Source organism: Acomys minous (genome assembly GCF_964271855.1).
Source record: "Acomys minous genome assembly, chromosome: 7".
Taxonomy (NCBI): Eukaryota; Metazoa; Chordata; class Mammalia; order Rodentia; family Muridae; genus Acomys; species Acomys minous.
In genome coordinates, this window is record NC_140488.1 from 102,690,198 (window position 1) to 102,704,667 (window position 14,470).

General features: G+C 41.5%; 1 protein-coding gene across 1 annotated transcript in view; it reads right to left on the minus strand.

The window, feature by feature from the left end:
• CLDN34 (claudin 34) overlaps nt 1–14,470 on the minus strand; it is a 163,742-nt gene that overhangs the window by 104,458 nt on the left and 44,814 nt on the right. Inside the window, exons 8-9 of the mRNA XM_084790601.1 lie at nt 13,063–13,277; nt 9,702–9,838 (exon numbers count right to left, since the gene is read on the minus strand). The gene's annotated coding sequence lies outside the window, so the exon portion shown is untranslated. The remainder of the gene's footprint in view (nt 1–9,701; nt 9,839–13,062; nt 13,278–14,470) is intronic.

The following is a 14,470-nucleotide window of genomic DNA, read 5'->3' on the forward strand; positions in this document are numbered from 1 at the left end:
TCACAAAGGGCCAGCTGGGCTAGCTAGTTTTATGTCAACTCAACTCAAGCTGGAGTTATTTGTAAAGTGGATGCCTCTGTTGAGAAAATTTCTCTACCAGCTTGTCTGGCGGAAAGCTTGCGGTATGTTTTGTCCATTCATGATTGATGAAGGAGTGCTACACTCATTGTGGGCTATGCCACCCCTAGGCCAGTCACCCTGGGTGGTACAAGAAAGGCTGAGAAAGCTATGCAAGCCAGTAAGCAGCACTCCTCCGTGGCCTCTGTATCCTGCCTCCAATTTCCTGCCTTGTGTTCCTGTGTTGACTTTCCTGGATGGTGGGCTACAAATTGTAACATTAAACAAACTCTTTCCTCCCCCAGGCTGCTTTTGGTTATAGTGTTTCATTACAACAACAGAAAGCGGGGGGCCGGGCGTGGTGGCGCACGCCTTTAATCCCAGCACTCGGGAGGCAGAGGCGGGCGGATCGCTGTGAGTTCGAGGCCAGCCTGGTCTACAAAGTGAGTCCAGGACAGCCAAGGCTAACACAGAGAGACCCTGTCTCGAAAAACCAAAAAAAAAAAAAAAACAACAACAACAGAAAGCATTAACTGAGATCCCTGTGAGATGGAGCGCCATCCACTGTAGCACATTCTAACTCCTCTTAGCACAGCATGCCTAAATATGAGATGGATGTAGTCTGTTCCCTGGAAACTACAGAGTGGGCTTAGTCAGTAAGGACTTGACTTTAATCCCCGTCACCTAAAATCTGGATACATACAAAAAAAATCTGGGCACAGGGGCACATGTCTGCAATCCCAGAGTTGGGAGGCAGAGACAGGCAGATTCCTGAAGCAACGGCCAGCCAGCCTCACCTAGTCAAATCAGTGAGTGGTTTAGAGAGAGATCCTATCTCGAAAAGTAAAGCGGGGAGTGACTCAGAAAGAAACCTGACATTGACCTCTGGTCTCCACACACATGCCCACATATGTCCATGTGCATATGCAAGCACACACTTTTCTCTGTAAAAGTTAAGCTTATTCTTAGAAAATGTCAGAATGTGTTCTACATATATTCCTTTGGCCCTCCAAGAAGAACTTCTAGACATCACTGAGAAACAAATAGGCTATAAAAACAAAACACCACAACCAAAGTATTTTGAACAAGTAAACAAAAAGAAAAGCTAGGAGTGTTACCACCGCCACTGCAAACTCAAGTGTGGCTCAAGGGTTGGCTAGCTTCCCAGGGACCCCTGCATCATGCCTTCCATATTAACATATTACTCTTACATGGCCCAGTGGGAAGAGCACATAAGACACATCAGGATGACTCTTCCTGGAGCCCAACTATTAAGTATATGTATAGTTTTTAGTGTGCAAAGGTCCAGAGTGTGGGAATATAGATTTGCTTAGCATATATAAGACCTTGAGTTCGATTTTCACTCGTGCAAAAACGAGCAAGTAAACAAGCAAAATAGACAAAAAAGAAAACCAAAACTGCAAAGAAGTAAGTATTCAAACCCCAAGAAAATAAAACATGAAGAAAAAAAAAAAAAGCTGGGCTAGGTGGGAGATGCCTGTAATGGTAACATTTGAGAGATGGGCACAAAGATTGCTGAACATTTGGGGCTAGCCACAAAGAAAAGAAACAAAGTGGGAGCCGTTTGTTATCTCATTCAGAAAAGGGCTAATTGAAAAGTCACATGCCAGGCCTGCCTGCCTGTAGCCCAAGAGGGTCACCAAGGAGAGCACTGTACCCTCCTCATCTATGGGGTGTATATAAGGGTTTGCTCAAGAAAGACATGCTAGGCTGTGTTTCCAGTCATGTTGACACCCTTTGTTTACATTCCACTTGGTCAGATGGTGACATTGCACACCAATAGAACATTCTTGTTACATCACCATGTCCACATGTGAAAAGCAGGTGTCCATTCTGGCAAAGCCACCCTGAAAGCTTTTAGGACACTACAATGTCAGCCGTGGAGTCCTTTCGTGGGTGAAGCTGGCCTCAGAGATAACTGCAGAGACAGACTTTATCTTCTTTTCCTTGTGGAGGCACTGCCATTCAGAGGTACCCTCCCCCTCCAAGCCCAAGTCATGTGTCACATTTCAATATCTACCTGAAAGATACGAAAATAGAGGACCAACAGAACCAGAAGGGGTCTTTCTATTGGCAACAGCACATCTGCAGAGTTATGCAGACCCCAGAGGTGGCATAGGATTCACCAGGCCAAAGATGAAAGCCTCACAATGCCTATATAGATCACTTTCTTCACCTGCCTTGACTCTGTGGCATGTCTAATATGCTTATCCACTTCATAAACCTTCCATCCCACATGTCTGTCCTGTGCCAACTGTCCCACCCTCTCCTCAGTTGAGGAGGGTTAGGAGCCATCTTCTATTTCCAGGGTACTGCTACTTAAACTCTAGTGTCACTCTTCTTGCACCACACCTCACCCAAGTGGGAACATCTTCCTGCAAGGATACAGTCTAAATCATTTCAAATTCCTCACCAGGTCTTGTACCTAAGATGTGCTGCTTGCCTGGAGCCTCAAACCTGCTTGCTTATTCAATGATTCAAAGGCCATTCAAGATACTTGGCCAGTGGTAATAGTGGGTAGCTGTTAATTGTTGCAATTACCTCTCTAGTAGAAATGGTACAGGAAGGTAGAACAGACAAGAGGATTCCAATCTCTGTAGTCAGATTCTTTCAGTTGGACTGAGAGGAGAATTGCATCTTTCATCCCATCCCTAATCCTAGTGCCCTCACTAACAGAAGCTGTGGGGGCTGAAGTGATGGCTCAGAGGTTAAGAGCACTTGCTGCTCTTGCAGAGGAACCATGTTCAGTTCCCAGCACCCACTTAGTGACTTACATCCATCTGTGCCTCCAGTTCTAGGGAATCTTGTGTCCTCTTTGGGCCTCTGTGGACACTACATGTATGTGGTGTACATACATACATTAGACATGCAAGAAGAGCAGGCATATTCATAAAATAAAAAATATTCAGAAGAGGTCACAAATTTCTGTAGTACAAGTCTCCTCTAGGCTGTCAGGCTTAGATCTGGCCTCACAGAAGAACTGCATCCATTTGTCATCAAATTGTCCATGTGCCCAGGGGACAGTGCACATAGTCAGCCCCTCAAACATAGGTTTAATTGGAAGGCTGGTGAATTCAGTCTGGCTAATCAAGCCTGTGATTCTGTGGCTACAGTACAGATGCCTGTTGAGACAAGGGCAGGAACACACATCCTCACTTGATTGGGGTACTAGCTCATTGCCTAAGCCTTCCAATATGCTGTCTACTCTTTCCATATGTCCCTCCTTTGCCTGGCCGTTGCATCCCTGAACAGATTTGCTGGCAGCATCTGTGACCCTGGTTGTCCTTTTCTGTCAGGATGACCAAGAAGCATCTCCACCAGAGAGCACCCTGGGAACCTCCCACCTTCCCTTTAGCTTTCTTCTTTACTGCTGCCATGGTGTCCTCCACATGCTGGTGGGCTCTGCTTCACCCTCTCCTTCTCAGATGTTCCCTTTGTCTGGAAAGCCCCATCCCCAGATACCTGCTTGGCTGGCTCCTCCTTCCCATGATGTCAGAAAATCATTTTCTCCATGTTGCTTATTCTGGTCACTCTGCTTCCTATTCCAATCTGCAGCTCCCTTACTCCCTGCCCAAGCTTTCCACCCTGTTACCACAATTGGTATTTTCTTTTTTCTTCCTTCATCCTCTTTAAGTTACATTTTAAAACTTATTTTGAGTGTGTGTGTGTGTGTGTGTGTGTGTGTGTGTGTGTGTGTGTGTATTCAAGTGGAAGCTCACACACTTGCCATGCGATGCTCATGGAGCCTCGAAGACAGCTTTCTATAGCCGAGTCTCTCCTTCCACCATTTGGGTCTTGGGCATCAAACTCAGGTCATCAGGCTTGGCTGAGCCATCTTGCTGGCCCTTTTTCCGGCTTTAGTTCCAGCATCCCTCACTCTCAACCACATGTGTAGCTTGCCAGACCATTATGCTGAAAGTTCGTCATCTGCCACCTTCCACTTCCCATTTGGGGACTGGACGCATGGGGATTTCTTTTTCCTCGGCTTTCTTTTTTATTACCATTTGAATTAGCCTGCTGAAATTTTCACATATTTTAAAGCCTGAGCTTGTTTTCTTTCACTCGGCACATTGATGGCATTTTTAAACTCTCAGACTGCATCTAGATAGCAACAGGCAGATATTTTTAACAAGTAATAATATTTTAACAAAAACATAGACATGTCTCTTTCTAAGGGCCCAGTAAAGGCTTTCCTGAAATATTTTCTTTTTTGTTTGTTATAAGGATAATTTTTACTTTATTTTTGAACTGAAAACGATGTTCATACAATATATTCTGATCATGATTTCCTCTCCCCCAACTCCTCCCAGTTCCTCCCCCACCCACCCAACTCGAAGACTTCTTTTTCTCTCTCTTTAGAAAACAAACAAGAAGACAACAAAAGCAAACAAAAAAGGAACAGAGAAAGAACAAGAAACACACACACCCATCAAAACACAAAGTTGGAAATCATAATGTACAAGCGAAAGATCAGTAAGATCTTTTTTAATGCCCAAATAAAGTGATGTGAGGCAAAAACTCTACAAAATATCATTGAGTTCATTTTGTGTTGGTCATCTACTGCTGGACATAGAGCCCACCATTAAAGGTGGCTAATACACCCAGTGAGACTCTATTGGAGAAAATTAATTTCTCCTTTGCAGGTGGATGTCAATTGGTCATAGCTTCTCGGTTAGCAATGGGGTCTCATATCCCCTTTCCCTGCTCAGCACTGGGACTCTGGGTAGCTTGAACCTGGGCAGGTCTCTAGCTCAGGCATTTCCGTCTGCTTACTAATGTGACCCAACACCTAGAGAAATGTCTTTCTCAGAGAAGGCATGGGATAAGTCTATGTGGCTCAAAGGGATGTCCCTGCCTGTGTCCCAATGAGACTAAGACCCTGGTAACAGTCTTTTTTCCCTTATGTGGTGCTGCCTCAGTCCATCTGTCTGCTGCTGCCGTAGCCTGTAGCAATGACAGCTTCTGGGAACCTGTTGAAGCCACCTGGCTTTGTTTCCAACCACAGGCACTTACTTTCAAGAAATGTAAATTTATTTTGGTGTTTTGGATTTATTCTGGGCCCTCAAGCTACTTCTCTATGTGCTAAATTGCGAACAAATTGTGGTGGTTTATGAAAGCCTTAGGAGAATGATGTAATGCACATAGTTGGGCCAATGTGGAAGGCGTTCTGTGTTTCTGGACAGTTGTCAGACCAGAACATCTAGAGAGGATAACAGATGCCTCATGTCTGGTCTTGATGATATGATCACCAAACAGCTCAAGCCTTTAAAGATGTAAGATATACATCCAAAGAAGGCCAGACTTCACTCTGGGATGGTGATCTCTCATCAGCTCATAAAGGTTATATTTATAAACTGAGAGTCTTGAATATACCCCAGGGACCACCCACTATTGGTCACAAACCCCCATTCATCCCAATAGCATATAGCAACCAAATACCAACACAGAAAAGTATAACTCAGAGGCCTCCAAAATAACAGTATGCATTATTTGTGTGTGTGTGTATGTGTGTGTGTGTGGTGTGGTGTGTGTGTGTGTGTTATACATGGGCACACACATGCTACAGGGTGCGTAAACAAGTCTATTTTGTAAAGTCAGTTTTCTTTTTTCTTTTCTTTTCTTTTTTTTTTTTTTACCTTTAGTGGGTTCTGGGGATTGAATCTAGATCATAATATTTATGCAGTAAGTACTTTTACTAGTTGAGCTATCTCTGCAGCCTGGCCTCCAAACTTTGTATATGCAATACTGAATGGCTCACAGAACTGGAAAAAAACCTAGGGACATCAAATTCCAAATTGCCAGTTTACATGTATTTTTTGCAAATACATGTATTTGTATGTCCTAACTTGGGATTCAGATACTCACATAGCTCAAAGATCTCATGCCCTTGTCACAGATGCCCATAACATCAGGAAGCTCATACAGAGATATACAAAAACAACAGGTCCCAGGGACAAGGATTTCCCCTGCAACAAATATCTCAAAGACTTCAGGGTATGATGTACAAGTTCCTTTAAAGGCCAAAGTTTTTGGGTTTGGGGTAGCTGGGGGTGGGGGACACATTCAAGCCAATATTTCTCTGTGTAACCCTGGCTGTCCTAAAACTCTCTCTGTAGACCAGGCTGGCCTTGAACTCACAGAGATCCACCTGCCTCTGCCTTCTGAGATTATAATTATGCACCACTACTGCCTGGCAAAGACCAAAGTTTACAGCATAAGATACCTCATATTTATAAACAGATCATACAAGTCACATATAGGATACAGAATCCCTCAAGCATCAGTTACCTATAACCTCATGGATTTAATGGTGTTGTATTGTGCACAAACCCCTCAAAGTTACTCAAATGCTAATTCTTGAAGTACATAATCACAACAGTGTGAAACTGCATGCACTTCTACATAAAGTACATAATACAGATCAGATATTTTCTCTATTGAAACAGAAACTCTTAAACACCCCATAACTCTCTCACTCTGGACACAAGTCCTCCTTTCCTCAAAAACCTCACATCTGAGTCCCAGGGCCCAGATCCCTCAAGTCTTTAGCAACCTGCAGCAAGGATCTTCAAATGTGTCCAAGATGCCTTACACAGACTATGAAAGAAGTCAAACATGATTCCTTAAAGACACACACAAAGTGAGGTATCCGCCAGGTGGAGAGTCACAGTGAGATAGTATCGGTCTCCTGAGTAGGCTATAGAGCAAGACTAAATGAGACAGAGACAGAGGCAGAGGAAGAGGAGAATGAGAATTAGAGAGAACATGCTGGAAATCTGCTGACTCCACTGAGCTAGGCTCAACCTCAGGACTCAGCAGACACTTGAATAACTTCTTGTTCTCCCAAAAGTTGTCTTGGGACATCCACCGGTGCATATCTACATACCCACAAAATACACACAATATGTAAGTGAATACCTTATAAAATAAAGCACTTAACTGGGGGCTGGTTTAGAGTTTTGGAGGCTTAGTCCATGATCAACACAGTGGCAAGCAGACTGGTATGGTGCTGGAGCAATCACCGAAAGTTTACATCTGAGCCACAGACACGAGGTGGAGAGAAAAGTAACTGGAATGGCATGGGCTTTTGAAATCTCAAAGCTCTCCCCCAATGACACACTTCCTCTATCAAGGCTACATACATCCTAAATCTTCGCAAACATTTCCACCAAATGAGGGCCCAAGCATTTGGACACATGAGCCTATGGAGGCCAGTGTCATTCAAACCACCTCACCGGACTAAATTACTAACAAAATAGACTTCAGAATAATAATATAAGCGGTAATGATGATCCATTCATCAAGAGCAAAGTTGCATTCTTATGTCTGCATGGTGGTGCACACCTTTACTGCCAGCACTCAAGAGGCAGAGGCAGGCGGATCTCTGAGTTTGATGCCAGCCTGGTCTACAGAGTGAGTTCCAAGACAGCCAGGGCTACATAGTGAGATCCTGTCTTAAACAAAACTAAATAAAACAAAAGTTATATTATTTTTTTTTAAAAAATGGATCCAACTGGATATAGTTGTGTTAAGTGACTTACACCAGTCTCAGAAAGATAAATATTGTGTTCTTTCTCTCTTTGTATGGTTCATAGTTTTTATGTAGATACGTAAAATCATATATACACTTATGACATGAAAGTAAAAGTGAAACTGTCTAGGGAGACAAAGAAGATGATCAGGCAGTGAGGAGGCATGAAAAAAGGGAGAATAGGGGAGGCATTTGATCAACATACAATATATAATATATACCTGTATAGATACTTTTAAAATGAGTTAATTTGAATGAAAAAAAATTAAATGAAATGAAAAAGAATCACTATATGTGCATCTTCCAAATACACGAGCTAAAAACTGATAGACCAGAAGGGAGGGATAAACAATTCCACAGTTATATATTTGGAAACATCAACATTCTTCCATGACAAGTAAAACAAGTCAGGAAACATATAAAAAGACTTGCCCCTCTAGGTGCCTTATAGAGCGGGTAGTGTGGCGCGCACCAAGGACAACCGCTGCCAGTTGCCATATGGAAGACACCCAGAGGCCCAGGACACCACTAAGATGAGCAAGCAAGTGGTGGAGGGATTGGAAGAGAAAGAGAAACGGAACAATGTGAACACAATGAAGAGAGGTAAAACTGGGCATGTGAGGGTGGAGAGAAATAGCTTGATGTAAGTAGCCAGTGAAGCCACCTGAGGCCATGGTGAAGTCCTGGCCCATGCAACTGCTGCAGACCATGTCTGGGTCTATGGCCCTGAAGGAGTTGAAGTCTGGGTCACAATGATCATAGCCTATTTATCACCAAAGTCCATGCGAATGTCCCTGGTCTTGGCTGACACCTGGGTCTACATTGATGTCTGTACGGTGTGGAGAGCTGGCCCTGACCCTCGCCGGCTGCCCTGCACCTCACCCAGGAAGCACAGTAGAGCTGGCCCTGGTTGGGGGGAGGTGCCCCAAGAACATGAGCAAGGTAGAAATGGCACCACTCCTCATCACAGGCCCAGATGTCATGAGCATGGGAGAACTGTCACCCAGGTCCAGATCCAGAGCTTTGAGTTGACCCACCCCAACATGTACCCCATCTTTGAACTGCTGGACACATGAAGGGACTGGTTCTACAGAACCAAAGCTGCAAGATCTCTATGACACAGGACAACAGGATATCCAAGAGGAGACCCGGTGAAGATCCAGTATTGATGGTCTAGCAGAAGTCAGAGACCTCGAACCAGACAATGACTCACTGCAGTAAACATTTGCAAGAAAAGCTGTGTGGGCAAAGGGTGCACTGTGGGACACACTGCAGCTTCCACAGAGAGAGATCTGGTTTGTTTGTTTTCTTTTGAGCGGAGGTTGCAAGGGTAAAGGGTGGAGATGGAGGAATGGGGAGATGAGTGGGATTGGGGTGCACGATGTGAAATTCACAAAGAATCAAAAATTCACAAAGAATCAATACAAAAGTATACATATATAAATTATTATATATGTCACACACATATGTATATATGACTTAGCACTGGAGTATTTTGAAGTAACTATTATTTGTATATTAATAACAAATTAATGCAATTCTCCTATTATGAAAAGAAAGTGTTCACTAATATAGACCATGTGCTAAGCCATAAAGCCAGTCTCAACAACTTCAAAGGGACTAGAATTATATGTTCTTTGACCACAAACAATTAAAACAGAAAATAGTCAAAGCAAGACACTGAAAAAAAATCCCAAAATATGTTTATATTAAATGTTGTTTTAAAAATAATGCTAGGGTCAAAGAGGAATTTAAAAAGTGTTTGTTAGAAAATAAAAAGCAATGTATGAGAATTTCTGAAGTGAAACAAAATCAGTATAGAGAGGGAAATTTACATCATTAAATACTTATAACGATTATAAAACAATGGCCTCAAAACAATTAGCTAAGTTTCTACCTTAAGATACTAGAAAACAATGGAATGCACCTATAACCGTAGCACTTGGAAAGCTGAAGGAAGAGGACTATGACTTTGAGTCTATCCTGGGCTACATAGTGAATTCTAAGCCAGCCTAGGCTACATAGCAGATTCCATAAAGAAAACAAATCTTTGCAAAGATTTATTTATTTAGGTATACAGTGTTTTACCTACATGTACACCTGCACGCCAGAAGACGGCATCAGATCTCATTATAGATGGTTGTGAGCCACCATGTGGTTGCTGGGAATTGAACTCAGGACCTCTGGAAGAACAGACAATGCTCTTAACCTCAGAGCCATCTCTCCAGCCTGCCAAAAAAACCAAAATTTTAAATATAGAGAAAAATCAGAGTAAACCCAAGAAAAGCAAAAGGACAAAAAATAAGTATTTTTTCAGACATCATCTAAATAGAAATGAAAAAAATTGATGGAATAAATCAATAAAATCAAAAGTAAGTTCTTTTCAAAAGATCAGTTAATTTAACAGAGTCAGGTTTTTCAAAAAGAACTGGGGTGTGTGTGTGTGTGTGTGTGTGTGTGTGTGTGTGTGTGTGTGTGTAACAAATAGGCAATATCAGTAATCACAAAAGTATAGATTCTTCAGCTATTAATCATAAGAAGATATTATATAAAATATTATCCAGAAAATGATACTTAGAGAAAATGGGAAGAATCCTTGAAAAGTAATAACTTATAAACTTCAATCAGGAAGAAATAGACATCAATTGTCTATATTTACTGAAGAGACTGAATTCAAGTTGTTTAAAAACTACTGAACATGTATGAAAGAAATAATCCCAACTGTATATGAACCTTCCCAAAGTATCCCAGAGAATCAATATCACCTTATCACACCCAATATATAACACTTTAAGAAAATAAAATTATAGACCAATACAATTTATGAACACTGACATAATAATCCAAAATAAGATGTTAGTAGTTTGTTAGCAGCAAAAAGGTAAAATCAAAATAAAAAAGTAAGGCTAGGCAGTGGTGCCTTTAATCCCAATACTCATGAGGTAAAAGCAGGTGGACTTCTGTGAGTTCAAGGCCAGCTTAGTCCATCTACTGAATTTCAGTCAAACAATGGCTGCATACAGAAACCCTGACACATAGATAAGTAGATAGATAGATAGATAGATAGATAGATAGATAGATAGATAGATAGATAGATAGTAGATAGTAGATAGATAGATAATAAAAAGGTAAAATTTATATAGCCTCATGGGGTTTATATCATAGTTTGAATGTGAACTGAACATTTTGAAATTAATCTCTATGCTTCTCAGACTTAAAAAAAATGAGCATCTTAATCAATACCTTTAATAGATGTATGTTTAAGGCCAGCCTGGCCTACAAAGCAAGTTCCAGGGTAGCCAAGGCTATACAGAGAAACTCTGCCACAAGAAAAATAAAAATAAAAAAATTATAAAATTCAACATGGTATAAATTGCCAACAAACTGGGAATAGAGAAGAACATTTTTATGCTGATAATTGTAATCTATAAAATATCTAATGCTGTTTTTTTTTAAACAAAATCTCAAATGTTCAATATTATTAATGAAGACTCAGGAGCAAAATGCTGGAACAAAAGATTGCTAGCTCAGAGAGGCAGACAAAGTACCCAGCTGACCTTCTTACTCAGGTCATGTCACCACAAAAGAGGTCTCCTTCCCCAGGCTGTCTCAAGAAAAGAAAGAAAGAGGGACTGAAGAGATGGCTCAGTGGTTAAGAGCGCTGCCTGCTCTTCCAGAGGTCCTGAGTTCAATTTCCAGCAACCAAATGGTGGCTCACAGCCATCTATAATGTGATCTGATGCCCTTTTCTGCAGATAAAAAGCACTCATATGCAAGAAATAAAATAAATTTTTTAAAGAAAGAAAGAAAAGGAAAGGAAAGGAAAGGAAAGGCAAAAACTTCAAATTAAATGTCCCTCCTTCTACTTCCTGTGTGACCACATCCCCTGGAGGGGGAGGCCTGGTGGCACTCAGAGGAAGGATAGCAGTCTACCAAGAAGAGACTTGATACCCTATGAGCATATACAGGGGGAGGAAGTTCCCCTCAGTCACAGTCATAGGGGAGGGGAGTAGGGGGAAAGCAGGAGGGAGGGAGGGAGGAATGGGAGGATGCCCGGGATGAGATAGCAATTGAGATGTAATATGAATGATTTTATTTTTCAATTAAAAAAAAGGAGAAAAAAAGACTGAGTGCTAGCCATTCTGACTAGGTTGAGATGAAATCTCAAAGTAATTTTAATTTTCATTTCCCTGATGGCTGAAGATGGTGAATACTTTTTTTTTTTAATATTTGTTAGTCATTTGCGTTTCTTCTTTTGAAAACAGTTTCATTAATAGCTCATTTATTGGCTAGACTATTTGAGTTTCGGGGTGGTTAATGTTTCCAGTTCTTTAATATATTCTAGATATCAACTGCCTGTCTGAAGCATAGTTTGCAAAAATGAGTATTAGGTCATGAAACTAGAAAAAGAACCATGAAACCGGGGAAAGAGGTCTTAAAGGAGAGTTGGGGGGAGGAGAGTAAGAGAACATGTGTGATATAAATGCAGAGAGGGGCTAATGGGGTAGTAAGGGAATCAGCATGATGTGGACAGATAGATGGGGAGAGGGAGTGGGGAAAATATGTATGAAAGTGCCATATCAAAGCCCACTACTTCATATGCTGATTTTTAAAAACTAATGAAAAATGAGAGTAAATACTTTGCATTTTCAGATTGAGGACAAGGTGAGGATGTGTGCTTTTGCCACTTCTATTCAATATTTTATAGGCTTCTCGCAAAAAAAAAAAGTGAAACTGCTTTCATTTACAAAGAAGATGTGTTTCTGTAAAAAATATAGAAAACTAAATGAGCTGATAACTAATACAGTATGTGATATGGGAAAAGTCAGTTCTATTTCTCTATCCCAGCCATAGACAAAATTTAAATAAAATTAATATTTTCTTTTTAATTATTTTTCTTTTTATATATATATTTATATTATTACACACATAATATAATAAAATATAATAAACTACATAAGCAAGAAGAACAACAAAACAATCAGGAATTATATATGTATGTGTATATATACATATATACACATATATATATATGTTAGAGTCATACTGTTTTGGCTATTTGTATTTGGCAGCCTTGAAGGAAATATCTTCCCTAACTTGGTGAGTCTAAAATTCTGCATGTAAATCAATATCTATCATATCTTATCATTATCAACTTAAAACATTTATCTAGACCTAAAAACATTTTAACCCCTAAACAACTAAGCTTAATTGTAAAACTAAACTATCTGATCTCCAACCCCATCAGAGACTTGAGAAGAATAAAGTTGATTACTTGAATATACAGGTAGTGCAGGTTAGTAGCTTCCCAAATAAGAAGATGACAGAGACAGTTTGCTGCCTGAACAGTCACCCAAAACTCTCTATAATGTTGAAGCATCTTCTTCAGCCTTCTGGCCCAATATATCTGATAGACATATTTGTGAGGTGGGAACTATCGAGGATTTGCTTACCCTGTCTTGGCGGAGTTTGGCTGTCGACTCTGCCTGCATCCAAGCTTGCCCATTTTTAAGCAGAACTCTGTCTGTGGTACAAACAAGGATATTTTTCCCAGTGGCTTGTTTACTACATTTGAAACCATCTCATAAGGAGGTTCTTTGATGTTCATTGTCTTCTTTAAGGTAGAATGGATGTTGCCAGGAGTTAACCTGTCTTATTTTCAAAGATTCTTTAAAATAATAAAAACATCTTTAAATGCCATATTCTGTCAAAGCCATGTAATATATAGTGACATCTAATTTAGCTTTAAAAAGATATATAACACTCATTTCTTGAAAACCTTAGATAAAGGAAATTGAAGTACTTTTTCTTTCAACTTTTTATTGGTTCTTTGTCACTTTTGCAGCACGTACCTCAATCCCAGTCATTTCTCCCTCCCCTTGTGCCTGCCCTCCACCCTTCCAACTGAGAAACAGAGAAAAAACAGAAGCTTCTCATTGTGGAAGCTATAGTGTGTCACAATGTGTCCCGCAGTACACCCTTTGGTCTACATTTCTTACTTACAAATGTGTCCTGCAAGTCATTGCAACATTTGCAATGACTCCTTGGTCTGGTACAAGGGCTCTGGCTTCTGCTACTCTCTGTTGCCCTGTGTCATGGAGATCTTGTAGTTTTAGATCTGTAGGACTAGTTCCTTTGCATGCTACAGCAGTTCATAAATGGGATAGATATTGAGATGGGCCAATTCAAAGCCCTGGATTTGGATCTGAGAGGTATCTAAGCTGGTCTGCCCTCTGGATCTCCCGCTCTCCCACTCTCTGGGCTGGCTCATCTGCAACAAGGGCCAGCTCTTCCTTGCTATCCAAGCAAGGTGCAGGGCCTGCTCTCCCAAGTGTTGCAGCCTGTGAGAGACAGGGCCAATTCTCCCCCTCTCATGATCCCAGGGTCAGCTCTCCCACCTGCTATAGGTAAGTGGGGGATGAGGGAGGGCAGGAGGGCATCTCTCCCTCATCAGCGCCACCTCACAGAAGGCAAGAGGGAGAGCCAGCTCTCTTGCACTCACATCCTTGGGCCAGGTTACCCACAAATCCACAGGGCAAGCTGTGCTATGCTCCTCAGGTGAGGTGCAGGGCTTGCTCTCCTTAGTGCTGCAGCTAGTGAGGGTCAGGAACAGCACTCTCTCTCTCTCTCTCTCTCTCTCTCTCTCTCTCTCTCTCTCTCTCTCTCTCTCTCTCTCTCTCTCTCTCTCTCATGACCTCGGGGCCAGCTCTCTTGCATGCACACTATAGGTAGTAAGGAGTGAGAGGGGGGAGGCATCTCCCTTACCATGCCAAGGCATGGCAGACAAGTGGTGGGGCCAGCTCTCCCATGCTCATGCCCTTAGGGCCAGCTCTCCTGTGCTCTACAGCTGGTGAGGGGCAG